The sequence below is a fragment of the Mobula birostris genome, chromosome 14 (genome assembly GCF_030028105.1).
Source record: "Mobula birostris isolate sMobBir1 chromosome 14, sMobBir1.hap1, whole genome shotgun sequence".
NCBI lineage: Eukaryota > Metazoa > Chordata > Chondrichthyes > Myliobatiformes > Myliobatidae > Mobula > Mobula birostris.
The window spans coordinates 17,187,198-17,204,509 of NC_092383.1; the positions used below are offsets into that span (position 1 = coordinate 17,187,198).

The 17,312-nt window shown below is 40.6% G+C and overlaps 1 protein-coding gene across 1 annotated transcript in view; it reads left to right on the forward strand.

The window, feature by feature from the left end:
• The window catches only part of LOC140209736 (NT-3 growth factor receptor-like), a 946,852-nt gene that overhangs the window by 861,874 nt on the left and 67,666 nt on the right, over window positions 1-17,312 (forward strand). The gene's annotated exons all lie outside the window — the stretch shown is intronic.

Here is a 17,312-nt window from a genome sequence, read left to right on the forward strand (position 1 = left end):
CCACATTCCAAGGGTACATGGGCTAGTCCGGGAATTGGTCACATTGGTTTCATTCAGTGGTGTGGGCACGTTGGGTCGGAAAGGCCAGTTCCCATGCTGTACTTCCAAAGGAACTTGTGTGTGTTGCTCCTATCCCCATTCCCATTCCCACATGTCGGCCCATGGCCTCCCCTTCTGTCACGATGAGGCCACTCTTTGGTTGGAGGAGCAACACATCATATTCCATCTAGGTAGCCTCCATCCTGATGGCATGGACATCAATTTCTCCAACATCTGGTGATGTTTTTTCCCTTCCACCATTCCCTCTTCTTCAATTCCCCACTCCGGCCTCTTACCTCTTCTCCTCACCTGCCTATCACCTCCATCTGGGGCCCTTCCTCTTTCCCTCTCCTCTCCTATCATATTCCTCCTTCTTCAGCCCTTTGCCTTTTCTTCCTATCATCTCCCAGCTTCTTACTTCATCGTCCCTCCACCCACTTTCTGGATTGTCCTTCTTCCCCTCCCCATCCTTCTGGCATTTTCCTCCTTCATTTTCAGCCCTGATGAATAGTCTCAGCCAAAAACATTGGCTCTTATCCATTTGCATTGATGCTGCCTAACCTTATGAACTCCTCCAGCGTTTTATGTGTGTTGCTCTGTTGTAATTCCAGCATCTGGGAGTCTTTTGTGTTTGTGGTTCAAGTCACGGTTTAGCTACAGATTACAATTGATGGCAATATATCAAAAGTAGCTTTGGACAATGTTTATACCTTCTTTAAGAGATCATACTATGAACTCACAATGATAGCCTTTACCTGACAGGTTGACAGCTTTGTGCCTACTGGGCGGACTGTGTCAGTTGCCTGACTGCTTAGTGAAGCACTAAAATTGCGTTGCTAGCCTACCCATGTGAACGGTCTCTAGGTTTACACATGACCCACAAACGAGTCAAGTGGATAAGTCACCCAGCTGAAGATATTAAAATATCTGTGGGATTGGAAAATGAGTTATAAGTATAGTGCTTTCATTTTAACTCCCATTCCAATGCTTTTCAGTGCGAAAGAGAGAATTAATATTCCTCTTACACTGCACCAATGATTAAATCACTAGCACAATTCAAGTAGCTCACAGAATTGATTTTCGGCATCCAATGTAAACAACTGCAGAAATTGCTTTAAAAATGAGGGAAAAAAATAAAATATTGTATGTTTAATGTAAAGCAGCAGAGCCAGGTAATTTAATTTTGGCTTGCATTAAATGTTAAATTTGTTTGTGGTGCAGCCTAGCATAAATATCGATTGCATTTTTCCCAACACTTATTATCCTTTTACTGTGGGTTTGATGAAGTCTGACAGCAACGACAAAAATGTCTCGGCACTGACATCTGTTCAACAAGGATGTGTTCCAGGAGGATTCTGCATCATCTTTTGTTTAATATCATTTTCCATTTTATAGCAGCATGCCATAGATCTCACTGCAACATCTTTGAGTTGCTGTGATTTAAACTCAGTGGCCAATTTATTAGGTACCTCCTGTACTTAATAACATCGCCACTAAATGCACTTTTGTGATCTTTTCTGTTGCATCCCATCCACTTCAATGTTCAACGTATTGTGCATTCAGAGATGATGCTCATCTGCACACTACTGATGTAATACATGGTTACTTGGGTTACTGACGCCTTCCTGTTAACTTGAACTTTCCAGCCATTCTCCTCTGACCTCTCTCATTATCAAGGTGTTTTCACACACAGAACTACCGCTCACTGGATTTTTTTTTGTTTTTTGCACCATTCCCTGTAAACTTTTGGGTGTGAAAATCCCAGGAGATCAGAAATTTCTGAGATACTCAATCCACCTCATCTGGCATCAACAGTCTTTCTGTAGTCAAAGTCACTAAGATCACATTTCTCCCTCCTTCTGATGTTTGGTCTCAACAACAACTGAACCGCTTGACCATGTCTGCATGTTTTTATGTATTGAGTTGCTGCCACACGATTGGCTGTTTATATATTTGCATTAATGAGCAAGTGTACATGTTAATTTGACCGCTGAACACAGTTCCAACAGTGCACCATTTGTACTTTGCATTTCTCAGGCCTTGTTTCTAATGGAAACAGTCCTTCTTGCTGAGAGTTTCCATATGAGCCAGGGACTTTTGGTATCCTTCCTGATGATTAATTAAGATAAAGCTGAAAATATTCCAAAATAAATAACAGGCTTTTAATTTGATGTTGTAAATGGATATGGAATATTATTAACTATTATAGGCTTTATTTTCATTGATTGGAATAGTTTCCTTTGCAAAGCCTCAATAATAATCCAATAGAAAGGTTTAAGTAACAAGCATGTTGAATAATTCCTTTTCAATAATTATAGGTTTTGTTGATACTTCAGTGCAATAATTGCAGGAGGTTCAAGACAACAAGGGCCATTCATATCGTAATGGTTAGTATTAATAGAGGAGACCCACAGCAGCTGGCCAAACATTCCTTGCATGAAATGTTGACACTTGACGGTCCGGTGGGGTCTCCAGACACACGTTTCCAGGGATAAGCGGAGCATGACACTCCGCAGTAATCTGGTGAGATCGCAGACTTGTATGCTCACAATCACCAGAAGACGTTCAGGATGTGCAAAGATAACCCTCCAAAATTTAAGGACCTGCACATTTACTTCCCCACCAGGCGCATTCTCTCCAAGCCCAGCAACCCTATTCAAAATGGTTTCAAGTTCAAATCTATTGTCATTCAACCATACACATGTATACAGCTAAATGAAACAAAGTCCCTCTGGACCAAGGTGCACAGTACATACATCACATGAAGTAATATTAACAAAATAATATTAACAGATAATTTAAAAAGTTCTGCAGATGAACAAGTTGATATAAAGTCCATATATGACATATAGTTAAGTATACAACGGTATAATGCCTCTGGCATCATAAATAATGTTTACTGGATGAGCACCCAGTAATATGCAGGGTATTCAGAAGTCTCACAGCTTGGAAAAGAGGTTTGACACATAGTCAGAACTTGCATTTGTTACGAGGCTCTCAATGGGGAGATTGAAATTGGAATAAGTGATAAATGAATGGGAATAGCAGGAGGCTTGTATGGAGCGTGAAAAGCAGTTAACTGAATGAAATGATTCCATTACTTGTTCGATTGTTTGGCTTCATCATCACTCAATGAATAACTGGCATGACTGAACGGGACAATTGCTGCTCACCTTTGAGTTGACAGCAGCCGCTTTGCTTATTGGAGATTTCTTCTTTCATTTCATTTTTCTTTTCTTCTCTTCCTTGTCTGCTCACTGCTCTTCCATTGATGCTGTGGGCTGGAGACGAAACTCAGGGCTTGTGAGTTGGCCTATGCTACTTGCCTTTGTAACTGAGTGGGTTACTGGGACACCTCAGAGCATAGACAAAAGAGTCTTTAGCCACATTTACCACTGGATGCAGAAATTCAATAAACTTATAGAGTACTAGAGCACTACAACACAGAAACAGGCCATTTGAATCATCCTGTCAGTGCCAGCCTGGTCTTCCTAGTCCCAACTACCTCAAAGTTCAAGGTAAATTTATCATTAAAGTGCATATATGTCACCATATACAACCCTGAGATTTGTTTTCTTGAGGGCATACTTAGTAAATCCAAGAAACAAAACAGGATCGAAGAAATACCACACCAAAAAGAGTAGATAAACAAAAGTCAACAAACTATCAAATACAAAAGAAAAATTAAAGAAATAATAATAAATTATAATAATAAATAATTAAGCAATAAATATCAAGAAATGAAAAGTCCTTGAAAGTGAGTCCAGTTCAGTGATGGGGCGATTGAAGTTGAGTGATGTTATCCCCTCTGGTTCAAGAGCCCGACAGTTATGGGTAGTAACTGTTCTTCAGCCTGATAATGTGGGTCCTGAGGTTCCTGTACCATCTTCCTGATGGAAGCGGTGAGAAGACAGTATGGCGTGGGTGGTGGGGGGTCTTAATGATGGATACTGCTTTCCTGCGACAGCTCTCCATGTGGATGTGCTCAGTGATGGGGAGGGCTTTTCCCATAACTGGATATATTCACTATCTGCACCCAGATCCTAACCCTCCATACCTCTTTCATCCATGTACCTATCCAACCCTCTCTTAAATGTTACAAATGAGCCCCCATCTACCATTTCCACTAGCATCTTGTTCAAATCTCACCATCTTCTGAATGAAGAACTTCCCCAATCAGATTCCCCTTAAATACTTCACCTTTCGCCCTAAACCTATGAGACTCTAGTTCTAGTCTCACCATCCTGATAAGGAAAAATGCTGCATTCTCCCTATTTATGCCCCTTTTAATTTAATATATCTCTATAATATCTTCCCTTGTTCTCATGCACTCCTCGACCTTGCCCTATAAATGAGGTCCTCAAGTCCCAGCAACATCCTTGTAATGTTTTTCCGAATGCTTTCCAATTTATTGATATCTTTCCTGTAGGTAAGTGATCAGAACCGCAGAATTTATAGAATTTGGGACCTCCTTAACTTAAGGAACATCAATGAACGAGATGAGTTTTAATGCAGTTCAATATGCTCAGTATTATTTAGTTTTTTTTATATATTCCATATTTTTATCTAGTTTCTTTGCATTTCTTCAACAGACAAGCCAATAAATAATTAAAACTTATGCCTCCTGATTCTTAGTCGAGGGTTCTGGTTTGTCAGCTTGATCCCACGAGGGTCTGATAGCAGTGGTTAATTTACTGAACCAACATGCAAAAACATGGTCTATTGGTCCAGAGCCACGTGTTCAAATCCCTTCTTAGGAACTCAGAACTTAAATTCAAGTAAATAAATAAATGGGGAATATAAAGCTGGCGTTTGTCAATGTGATCATGAAATGACCAGATTGTTATAAAAATCCCTCTGGTTCACTAATACTCTGCAGAGGCAGTACAAAGATGGAAGTTCTGGCCTACTTTTGTCTCCAGGTTCATCAGTGTGTCTGATTCTAAATTGCTATACATGCCCCCCTTAAATGGTTCAGGAGGCCACCCAGTTTCAAGTTAAGGTTTTCATTTTTAGGCAACACGACTATTACTTCTTTGGATTTGTAATACTCATTTCTGGAAATACTTAGTTGAACTAGTACCTTCCCCTTGGATTTGTCAGAGGCTATTTGAAATTCATGCCATTGGAAACATTGAATAAGTAGTGGATGCTTCTTCGCCACTACCTTCCCTGGCTATGACAGCCTTAAGTAACCACAATAAGGATAAGGAACACAATAAGAAAACAGAAAGAAAAACACACAATGAATATAAATACAAAATCAATCCTATAAAACTCAATGTACAAACAAATAACTGTTATATAGACCCACTGATCACTTTAGTAGGAACCCCCTATACCTAAGGAAGTGGTCACCGAGTTTATGTCCATGTTCTTCTGCTGCTGTAGCCCATCCACTTCAAGATTCAACATGTGCATTCAGAGATGTTTTTATGTAAACCAATGGTGTAATGTGTGGTTATCTGAGTTACTGTCACCTTTCTGTCAGCTTGAACCAGTCTGGCCATTTTCTTCCAATCTCTCTCACTAACAAGGCATTTTCATCCACAGAACTGCCACTCACTGGATTTTTTTTTTTTTGTTTTCGCACCATTCTCTGTAAACTCTGGAAAACTGCTGTGAGTGAAAATCCCAGAAAGTCAGCAGTTTCTAGGATACTCAAACCATCCCGTCTGGCACCAACAATCATTCCACGGTCAAAATCACTTTAGATCACATTCCACCCCTACTCTGATATTTAGTCGGAACAATAACAGAACCTCTTGATCATGTCTGCATGTTTTTATGCATTGAGTTGCTGTCAGGTGATTGGCTGGTTACATATTTGCTTTAATGACAAGGTGTACTTAATAGAGTGGCCACTAAGTGTACATAGACAATATTATAATTGTGTAATTATTTCATTATATAATTGTATAATTGTCTATGTAAATACTTTCTTGTATCATTCACTCACAATAAAGGCCAAAATGCCAATTGACTTCCAAGCTGCTTGCTTAAAACAGTAACACAACGGATAGAGATTACTCAGACAGAATGTACTCCATGAACTGGGAATGATCCTGTCTGATCCATCTCTTAGAAGTAACATCACAGTGAGTTTTGGTCCATGCTTCTGTTGGTGGAGTTAGATAACTAAAAGGCATTTGTTAAAGCTGCATGTGGATGATATACAAAAGAGTACTCAGGGAATTCAGGGCAAAACCAGGCTATGGGTTAGAAGTTGATTGAAAATTAGGAGGACACTGTGTTTTGGAATAGTAATAGCACAGTGGAGGGAATAGGCCAATTGTGCCAACATTTGGAGGAGAAATGTATTGATGAACTTAGCATGGCTTGGGAGTGCAAAATGCTCAATCTGGACTCTCCAGTAAAAAGACTGTGGAAGAGTTAACTGGATTAATGGAGCGGGGATATCTAGTGGCTATAATTTAATTGGATTTTCAATATCAATTTAATTAAGTTCCACACGCGAGGCTTTTAACACTAATCAAAGTTCATGGAAATATTGGCGAATTAGTTAACTGAGCTGAAAACTGATCTGGGAATAGGAAACGGAAGTTGATAATAATTAAGAAAAGTTCTGACTAACACAGTTCTGAAGCGGTTCGTTCCAGGTCACTGCTGTTCCTGGTGCTCAGATATTATGAGGAGAAAACTTGAAATATTATATAATTTGTTGTTGATGCTACCCCATCTGGCCAGATAAATAATCTCATGGAGATTAATAGCATTCATGGAAATCATATTAAGCACATTTATCTAATTGCAAAATTGCAAATAAATGAACCAACTAGGCAAGCTTGGCAGATGGATTTTAATATTGATAAATATGAGGTTTATTCACTTTGAAACACTCAATTCTCCTGACAGTACCCAACCAGGGACCTACACTCATCTCTACCAAGCCCATCGTAAGATTGGTGCACTCAGACATAATTGCACTCAGATTGGAACTGTGGAACTGTTCTTCGGAATTGTATGACTGGCCTATTGAATGATCCAATAGGCAGAGGTTGCTGATTATGGGGGGTGGGAATCAAATTAAAGAGGCTAGGCGTGAGGAGGTTAGTTCACTACAGGGGGATGGGAACCAGTGCAGAGAGACAGAGGGGTGTAAAGTGAGGGTAGAAGCAAAAAGTACTAAGGAGAAAAGTAAAAGTGGCAGGCCGACAAATCCAGGGCAAGCATTAAAAAGGGCCACTTTTCAGCATAATTGTATAAGGGCTAAGAGAGTTGTAAAAGAGCGCCTGAAGGCTTTGTGTGTCAATGCAAGGAGCATTCGTAATAAGGTGGATGAATTGAAAGTGCAGATTGTTATTAATGATTATGATATAGTTGGGATCACAGAGACATGGCTCCAGGGTGACCACGGATGGGAGCTCAACGTTCAGGGATATTCAATATTCAGGAGGGATAGACATGAAGGAAGGGGAGGTGGGGTGGCGTTGCTGGTTAAAGAAGAGATTAACGCAATAGAAAGGAAGGACATAAGCCGGGAAGATGTGGAATCGATATGGGTAGAGCTGCGTAACGCTAAGGGGCAGAAGACGCTGGTGGGAGTTGTGTACAGGCCACCTAACAGTAGTAGTGAGGTAGTGAGGTCGGAGACGGTATTAAACAGGAAATTAGAAATGTGTGCAATAAAGGAACAGCAGTTATAATGGGTGACTTCAATCTACATGTAGATTGGGTGAACCAAATTGGTAAAGGTGCTGAGGAAGAGGATTTCTTGGAATGTATGCGGGATGGTTTTTTGAACCAACATGTCGAGGAACCAACTAGAGAGCAGGTTATTCTGGACTGGGTTTTGAGCAATGAGGAAGGGTTAATTAGCAATCTTGTCGTGAGAGGCCCCTTGGGTAAGAGTGACCATAATATGGTGGAATTCTTCATTAAGATGGAGAATGACATAGTTAATTCAGAAACAAAGGTTCTGAACTTAAAGAGGGGTAACTTTGAAGGTATGAGACGTGAATTAGCTAAGATAGACTGGCAAATGACACTTAAAGGATTGACGGTGGATATGCAATGGCAAGCATTTAAAGGTTGCATGGATGAACTACAACAATTGTTCATCCCAGTTTGGCAAAAGAATAAATCAAGGAAGGTAGTGCACCCGTGGCTGAAAAGAGAAATTAGGGATAGTATCAATTCCAAAGAAGAAGCATACAAATTAGCCAGAGAAAGTGGCTCACCTGAGGACTGGGAGAAATTCAGAGTTCAGCAGAGGAGGACAAAGGGCTTAATTAGGAAGGGGAAAAAAGATTATGAGAGAAAATTGGCAGGGAACATAAAAACGGACTGTAAAAGCTTTTATAGATATGTAAAAAGGAAAAGACTGGTAAAGACAAATGTAGGTCCCCTGCAGACAGAAACAGGTGAATTGATTATGGGGAGCAAGGACATGGCAGACCAATTGAATAATTACTTTGGTTCTGTCTTCACTAAGGAGGACATAAATAATCTTCCAGAAATAGTAGGGGACAGAGGGTCCAGTGAGATGGAGGAACTGAGCGAAATACATGTTAGTAGGGAAGTGGTGTTAGGTAAATTGAAGGGATTGAAGGCAGATAAATCCCCAGGGCCAGATGGTCTGCATCCTAGAGTGCTTAAGGAAGTAGCCCAAGAAATAGTGGATGCATTAGTGATAATTTTTCAAAACTCTTTAGATTCTGGACTAGTTCCTGAGGATTGGAGGGTGGCTAATGTAACTCCACTTTTTAAAAAAGGAGGGAGAGAGAAACCGGAGAATTATAGACCGGTTAGCCTAACGTCGGTGGTGGGGAAACTGCTGGAGTCAGTTATCAAGGATGTGATAACAGCACATTTGGAAAGCGGTGAAATGATCGGACAAAGTCAGCATGGATTTGTGAAAGGAAAATAATGTCTGACGAATCTCATAGAATTTTTTGAGGATGTAACTAGTAGAGTGGATAGGGGAGAACACGTGGATGTGGTATATTTGGATTTTCAGAAGGCTTTTGACAAGGTCCCACACAGGAGATTAGTGTGCAAACTTAAAGCACACGGTATTGGGGGTAAGGTATTGGTGTGGGTGGAGAATTGGTTAGCAGACAGGAAGCAAAGAGTGGGAATAAACGGGACCTTTTCAGATTGGCAGGCGGTGACTAGTGGGGTACCGCAAGGCTCAGTGCTGGGACCCCAGTTGTTTACAATATATATTAATGACTTGGATGAGGGAGTTAAATGCAGCATCTCCAAGTTTGCGGATGACACGAAGCTGGGTGACAGTGTTAGCTGTGAGGAGGATGCTAAGAGGATGCAGGGTGACTTGGATAGATTGGGTGAGTGGCAGATGCAATTTAATGTGGATAAATGTGAAGTTATCCACTTTGGTGGCAAAAATAGGAAAACAGGTTATTATCTGAATGGTGGCCGATTAGGAAAAGGGGAGGTGCAACGAGACCTGGGTGTCATTATACACCAGTCATTGAAAGTGGGCATGCAGGTACAGCAGGCGGTGAAAAAGGCGAATGGTATGCTGGCATTTATAGCGAGAGGATTCGAGTACAGGAGCAGGGAGGTACTACTGCAGTTGTACAAGGCCTTGGTGAGACCACACCTGGAGTATTGTGTGGAGTTTTGGTCCCCTAATCTGAGGAAAGACATTCTTGCCATAGAGGGAGTACAAAGAAGGTTCACCAGATTGATTCCTGGGATGGCAGGACTTTCATATGAAGAAAGACTGGATGAACTGGGCTAGTACTCGTTGGAATTTAGAAGATTGAGGGGGGATCTGATTGAAACGTATAAAATCCTAAAGGGATTGGACAGGCTAGATGCAGGAAGATTGTTCCTGATGTTGGGGAAGTCCAGAACGAGGGGCCACAGTTGGAGGATAAAGGGGAAGCCTTTTAGGACCGAGATTAGGAAAAACTTCTTCACACAGAGAGTGGTGAATCTGTGGAATTCTCTGTCACAGGAAACAGTTGAGGCCAGTTCATTGGCTATATTTAAGAGGGAGTTAGATATGGCCCTTGTGGCTACGGGGATCAGGGGGTATGGAGGGAAGGCTGGGGCGGGGTTCTGAGTTGGATGATCAGCCATGATCATAATAAATGGCGGTGCAGGCTCGAAGGGCCGAATGGCCTACTCCTGCACCTATTTTCTATGTTTCTATATTTGTTGTTCCTCTCAGCGCCTTGTGGTGCCTCGGGTGGCACCCTCGCCATTGCATTACCACTTTGTCTGTTATTAATGAGGCCGAGTTGCTAGCTCGATGTTCAACCCAGCACAGATGAAAAACATGCAAGGAGCCAGCCAGGTGCAAACCCGGCATCATTCACCTTGAAGTCCTGTGCAGATGGCACGACACCACCAGCCGGCCATAATGTCCCATAACATCACAGGTTATGCTCACTTGCACAAGCTATTCCTTTGAACACTGTGGGCCTTTGCACTTTCGGGCAGGTCTAGACTAAGAGTAGAGACATTCTTCGGCATCATTGAAATTCAGACCACTATGGAGTCTGAATTTATTCATAATTATTGCCTCTATCTCAGGGATTGCCAACCTGGGCACGGACCCCTTGCTGAATGGCATTGGTCCATGGCATAAGAGAGTTCGGGAACCCCTCATCTACTTTGTGCACACTGAATGCAACCCAATACTGAGGCATCAGGAACTTACTGCCAGTCTAAACAGAGTTCAACTGGATCACGGTCTATGGGCTTAATTAGGACTATAGCTATTATTGCATATTTCTCAACAACTAGTGATGACCGCTTTGCTTCAGGTCCATTCTGGGATTGATGTTGAAGTGTGCAAAACTCAGGATGTGGATTGAATGTGGTATGTGCTATCTCTCCAACAGAAGCTTTCTGCATCCCTGATATTGATCTTCTACCTCTTTGATGTCTTTCTTTTGTTTGTCTAATCACAATCCTTTGCTATCAGCTGTCAGCCCCTATCTCTTCAGTAGTCACGTTTCTGACCTAGTTTCCAGAGGTTTGAACTAGTGATGGAGAGACCATGACTACTGGGTTACTTAAATAAATTAATCTGAAATTAAAAATGCTGTATCTCAATAACATCAATGATGGAATGACTGAATTATGGTAACATCCTTTAGATAATGTAATCAGCCTTATTTACTGTGTCTGGCCTACATCACCTAGACCCTTTGCTATATATGTAGCTGGCCCTTGCCCCATCAAACCTCTCTTTTCAGGGACATGTAGGAATTTGTAATAAATTCAGGTCTTGCTCACAACATCCATATCTTGTGAATGAATTAAATAATCCCTTGCCTCTCCAATGAGAATCTTTAATGTCCTTTTGACATATATCTCTGATTCTAAAGGAAACAAAACTTTCATAATTTATAGGAGGGAGACCATCACAGTTTATTCAAAGGAAGTGATCGACAAAGTTTCAGATGAAAAAGTAATGACGTTGTCTATTTGTTTTTTTCAAATGTCAGGGAAGATCAGCCTGATTGATGGGAGGTCCCCTGAATTGGTGGGCAACTCGTGAAGGCACCAAATACTCAGAAATTCTGGAATATGCTCAGACCCAGCCCACACCCGTATCACTGACAGGCAAAGTTTTATCAGCGAGTTAATAGTAATCTCAGATTTGAAGGTGTGAAGTTTGTGAATAATTTAAATCAATTACAGTTTATAGAAAGTATTATTGGAACTTCTGACATGTTCTTTTTAGGGTGAAAGAAAAATTCCTTGCTCATCTTACAAGTACCTTGACAAGCACAAAAGCTCCACACACAAAATACTGGAGGAACTCAGTAGGCCTGGCAGCATCTATGGAGAAGAGTACAGTCGACCTTCATCAGGACTGGAGGAAAAAAAAATGAGTCTTATTCTGATATTTCATCTTTTTTCTCCCGGCCTGATGAAGGGTCTCAGCCTGAAATGGCGACTGGACTTTTGTGTGTGTGTTGCTTGGATTTCCAGCATCTACAGATTTTCTCTTTGTTTTTCAAATACACGCTCACTCTCCGCACCATGTTGACAAATACAGTACTGTGCAAAAGTCTTAGATACATTTATATAGCTGAGATGCCTAAGACATTTGCACTGTACTGTATTTGTCAACATGGAGCGGACAGCGAGTAAATCTGGTAGGAGCAAAGGATGTTGGGAATGGTTAGGTTGGAGGGATGTGTGACAGGTGGAAGAGAAGGTGTGCCAGGGGTGGAATTTGGTATGGATGCAGAAACACCCAGCCCTGAGACACCAGGCAACAATTGGTTTATTTATTTATCACTACAGAATATCTCTCTGGTGCTTCCTACCCCTCTCTCTTCTCCTTTTCCCAACCATGATTCCCCTCTCCCTCCCACTCTTAGTCCACAATAGAGTCTCATATCAGAATCAGGATTATCATCACTCACACATGTCGTGAAATTTGTTTTATTTTTTTTGTGACAGCCATACAGTGCAATACATAAAATTGCTGCAGTACTATGTATAAATCTGAGGCACATATGTGCAGCTAAGGTGCCTAAGACTTTTGCACAGTACTGTGCATTCCCAAAGGTCATAAAGCTTTTGGAAGGAATTTTGAGAGATAGAACTTATTTGCATTTGGAAATGCAAAGACCAGTTTAGGAAAAGTCATCGTGGCTTTACATGTGGGAAATCAGGTCTCTTGAAGAGGTATCCAAGAGGATTGATGAGGGCAATGTTGTGGGGATTGTTTACATAGACTTCTGCAAATCCCTCAGCAAGTTCTGGCACAGTAGATTGGTCTGAAGATTAGAAGACATGGGTGAGTGAGCTAACAGGATACAAAATTGGCTTGGTGGTAGGAAGCAAAGGGTATTAGTGGAGGGTTGTTTTTAGAATTGGAGGCCTGTGACTAATGGTGTGCTGTAAGATTCAGTGCTGGGTTCACTGTTCTATTAATAACTTGGATTAGAACGCAGATAGATTATTAGCCAGCTTTCAGATTACCAAAATTAATGGCATAATGGATGGCAAAGAATAACGTCTAAGGCTCCTGTAAGATATAGGTCAACTAGGAAGGTGGACAGTGGAATGGCAGAAGGAATTTAACTCAACAAATGCAAAGTGATGCGTCTTGGGTCACTTAGAATTCTTAAACTGGACGGCATAGGTTTAACGCAAGACGGGAAAGTTTTAATGGGCATTGGAGGGGTAAGTTTTTCAGACAGAGAATGGCAGGAACATAGAACAAGCTGCCAGAGGAAGTGGGTGAGGCAGGTACAATTATGACATTTAAAAATCATTTGGTTGAGTGCGTGGATAAGTAAATCTTGGAGGTATATGGGACAAATGCAAATGAGATCAACCTAGACAGGTACCTTGGCTTGTGGTATAGAACATAAAACAGCATAGCACAGGAGCAGGCTCTTTGGCCCACAAAGTTGTGCCAAACCAGCTAAAAAGTAAATTAAAAAAAAACAAAAATAGAACCATAAATGTATGTAAGTATAAATTTGCAAATCTAGAAAGATATAGTTGAGTGAAGTGGTACAGCATCAGGATATTCGGCCCATCAAATCTGTGCTGCCCATTATCATCTTTTTCCACGTCCCATTTTTATACTTCCCAAATTCCCATCCCACACACTACCAATCCATTACGCTAACCTACACACAAGGGGCCAATTGTCCGACTGACCAACACACCTTTGGCATGTGGGTAAACAGGAGTACATGGAGGAACCCCACGCAGTCCCAGGGAGAATGTATCCACCCCACACCAATAACACTGGTGGTTGGGATTGAACTTAGATCACTAGGGCACCACGGCACAGATCTACTAGCTGTTTCTCTGCGTCACCTTTTACTGAATTCTCACATCACTCACATCACTGCACCTCCTATGCTCCCAAGAATATGTGTTTGTTTTACATATTAAAATCCAAAAATCAAACTGCTGATGCTGGAAATTTGAAACAGAAATAGAAAATGCAGTAAGACTCACCTAGACAGATTGCATCACTGGAAAGAGCATCTGCATCTCTCTCTTTCCCAGTGTCTTCGCTGATTTATTGGACAGATTCCCCAATCATATTCTATTTACCTGTGCACAAGAAGACAGCCCAACCCCTTATCATCAAACTATTTTAAAGTTTGAATGAAGGAATGGCATTTTTATACAAAAATTGACCAATTGGTAACCTTGTGGATGTTCAAATTCCTTATTTGCATCATCAATCACCAATCACACTACGAGAATAGAGGTATTGACAGCCAATAGAATCTATGTGCTACAGGCGAATAATACTTCAGAGTTAGTAAAGTAGCTGACCAATAATAAGTCTCACCCTAGAATCCTTTGTCTGCATCCTAATGCTGTCTTGGTACTGTATGCCAAATGGCTGGTCCCATGCTGTGCAAAATGAAGCTATGATCTTAAAAGTACTCTCTTGCCCGCATTGCCCTCTCACTCTCTGTAAATTATCCTTGCCTGCACATTATCTTAGCCCTTGCTTTGTCATGACTCCCACACCAGTTCTGACCAATGGTCACAGATCCAAAGCATTGAATGTTTCTCCTTTCAAGGATACAGCCTAACACACTAATTGTTTTTCTCGCAGCTATCACAGCAGCATGTCCTTCCTGGGAACTTATCACCTCTCCCCTGCCAGCCTGTACTCCTTACCCCCTCGCCCCACCTACCTATTCTGGCTTCTTCCCCTTTCCTTTCCAGTCCTGATAAAGCACCTTGACCTGAGATGCTGAATATTAATTCCTCTTTGTGGAGCTGCCTGACCTGCTCAGATCTTCCAGCATCTACAGATGTGTTTATGATTTTCTATTTTTGCTCATTCTATATATCCTATTACATTCATTCGTTATGCGCTGTGTCATATGACATGGGTGACCATGGTTTTTCCATGACCATGATTGTCTATGGCAAATTTTTCTGCAGAAGTGGTTTGTCATTGCCTCCTTCTGGGCAGAGCCTTTATAAGCCATTATCAATACTCTTCAGAGATTGTCAGCCTGGTGTCAGTGGTCGCAGAAGGAGTACTTGTGATATGCATCAACTGCTCATACGACCATCCACCACCTGCTCCCATGGCTGCATGTCACCCTGATCGATGGAGCTAAGCAGGTGCTACACCTTGCCCAAGGGGGACTTGCAGGCTAGTGGAGAGAAGGAGCACCTTACACCTCCTTTGGTAGAGACATATCGCCACCCCACCATCCAAACCATCACATCAGGCTTAAATAATGTAACTGGTGCCTCTTTTAACTCAGCTCACTGGAGATAAAAAAAAACTTTCCATTATTTCTTCTAAATTTTAATTTTGCACATGCCCACTAATGTTTAGTAAATATTAGTGTTTTTGTACTAGAAATTTGCTTCCAATACAAAAAAAAATAAAAGCTGTGTGTTAACATTGATGTGGAAGAATGAGATCATGATTGTTTCTGGAGTTGACCCAAAGGCTGGGAGCCAGAAAGAAGCAGAGTGCAGGTGCAGTTTGCTGAGAATACAGTGGGCTGTGCAAACAGTCAGTACTTGTGCAGCTTAAGATGCAATCCCATGTTCCCTATTTATTGCAATCCTCATAGAAGATATGACTGATCAACAGAAAAGAGATTAAAAAGAGACCATAACAAGGCTTCAACAATTACAGAATGGTTATTTGCCACAAAAAGGCTAGGAATTCATGATGCATTACATTATTTCAATTCTTATGATACAATTAAAGTCTCTTAATGATCATTTCCTGGTGTCATTGCAATGTCGCTGTCAAGGAAAGTGTAATTTCAGCTAATGAAGGACGTGCTCAAGAAGAGGGAGCATAATTTCAGATCGAGACACTTTACTCTGACTAGGTTCAAGGTTGAATTTGTTCAGTAGTAAAACTGAGATGGATGGGATGTGTAGTTCTCAGATCTCCAGGCAGGTAGCACCTACTTTGCAGATGTCAATTATACTCAGTAATATGATGAACCAGAAGTACAGACTGCTGGCTGAATTGTACTGGTCACTGTATTGGTGCAGGCAAGTATCAAGGATATACTTCAAAGTACAAAGTAAAAAATTTATCATCAAAGTAGAAATTCATTCTTTGCAGGCAGTCACAGCAGAACAAAGAAATACAATAGAATCAATGAAAAACTACTCACACAGACTGACAAATAACTAACTTGCAAACAAAGACACAGTTCAAAGTTCAAAGTAAATGTATAATCAAAATATATATTTGCCAACATATACAATCCTGAGATTCATTTTCTTGTGGGCATTCACAGTAAATACAAGAAACACAATAGAATTAATGAAGGACTGCACCAAACAGGACAGACAACCAATGTGCAAAAGACAGCAAATTGTACAAGTGCTAAAAGAAAGATAAATAATAATAATAATAATAATAATATCATACCTTACTCATAATGCAAGCCTGATCCAGCTTTAGAGTCAGAATACCACAAATTATGTTATGACTGATCAGTTATTACAGATAGGACAATCCATAATAACCATCTGGATATTGATTAATAATACAGAATAAACAAACAAGAACAACTTATTTGACAATATAGCCATTCCAAACTCACATAACCTACAAAAATCAATGTGAATAACACCAGAAATATGCTGAATTGAAAGAGGAAATTAAAAGGCTTTGGAACATGAGCAAGGTATACATTGTCCCAATAGTGACATCTACAACTGGTATCATCCCAAAGACACTACACAATAGCATTAAGCAACTAGGGCTACACAGTAATATCTATGTAAATCTTCAGAAAGCCATGACACTAAGCACCATTAGAATAGTCTGAAAGTTCCTAGCAATTGAGAAATAAGTGTGCTTGGCTGTACTGGTACCTCAGGTTTTACCAGCTTGAACTGAGAAAAAATAAATAATAATAACTGAATAATAATAATTATTATTAGTACTATATTATTGTACTATAAATATGTAATAAAGATCAAGAACATGAGATGAAGAGTCCTTGAGCGTGTCTAGGTTGTGGGAAATTGTGCAAATAGAAAAATATAATAGCAATAAATAAAGATAAATAAATAACTAAAAACAGAGAACCTGATTTGCAAAGTCCTTGAAAGTTAGTCCTTGGGTGTAGAATCGGTTCAGCATTGAAGTGAGTGAAATTATCCATGCTTATTCAGGAGCCTGCTGGTTGAAGGATAATAACTGCTCTTGAAACTGGTGGTGAGGGACCTAAGGCTCCTGTACTGATTTTTAGCTAATGGGCCAGTTCTTCTTTCAGAATCCATTTCCAATGTCTGCCTCAGCAATTCATTGTACTTACAGCATGATATGGTGCTAC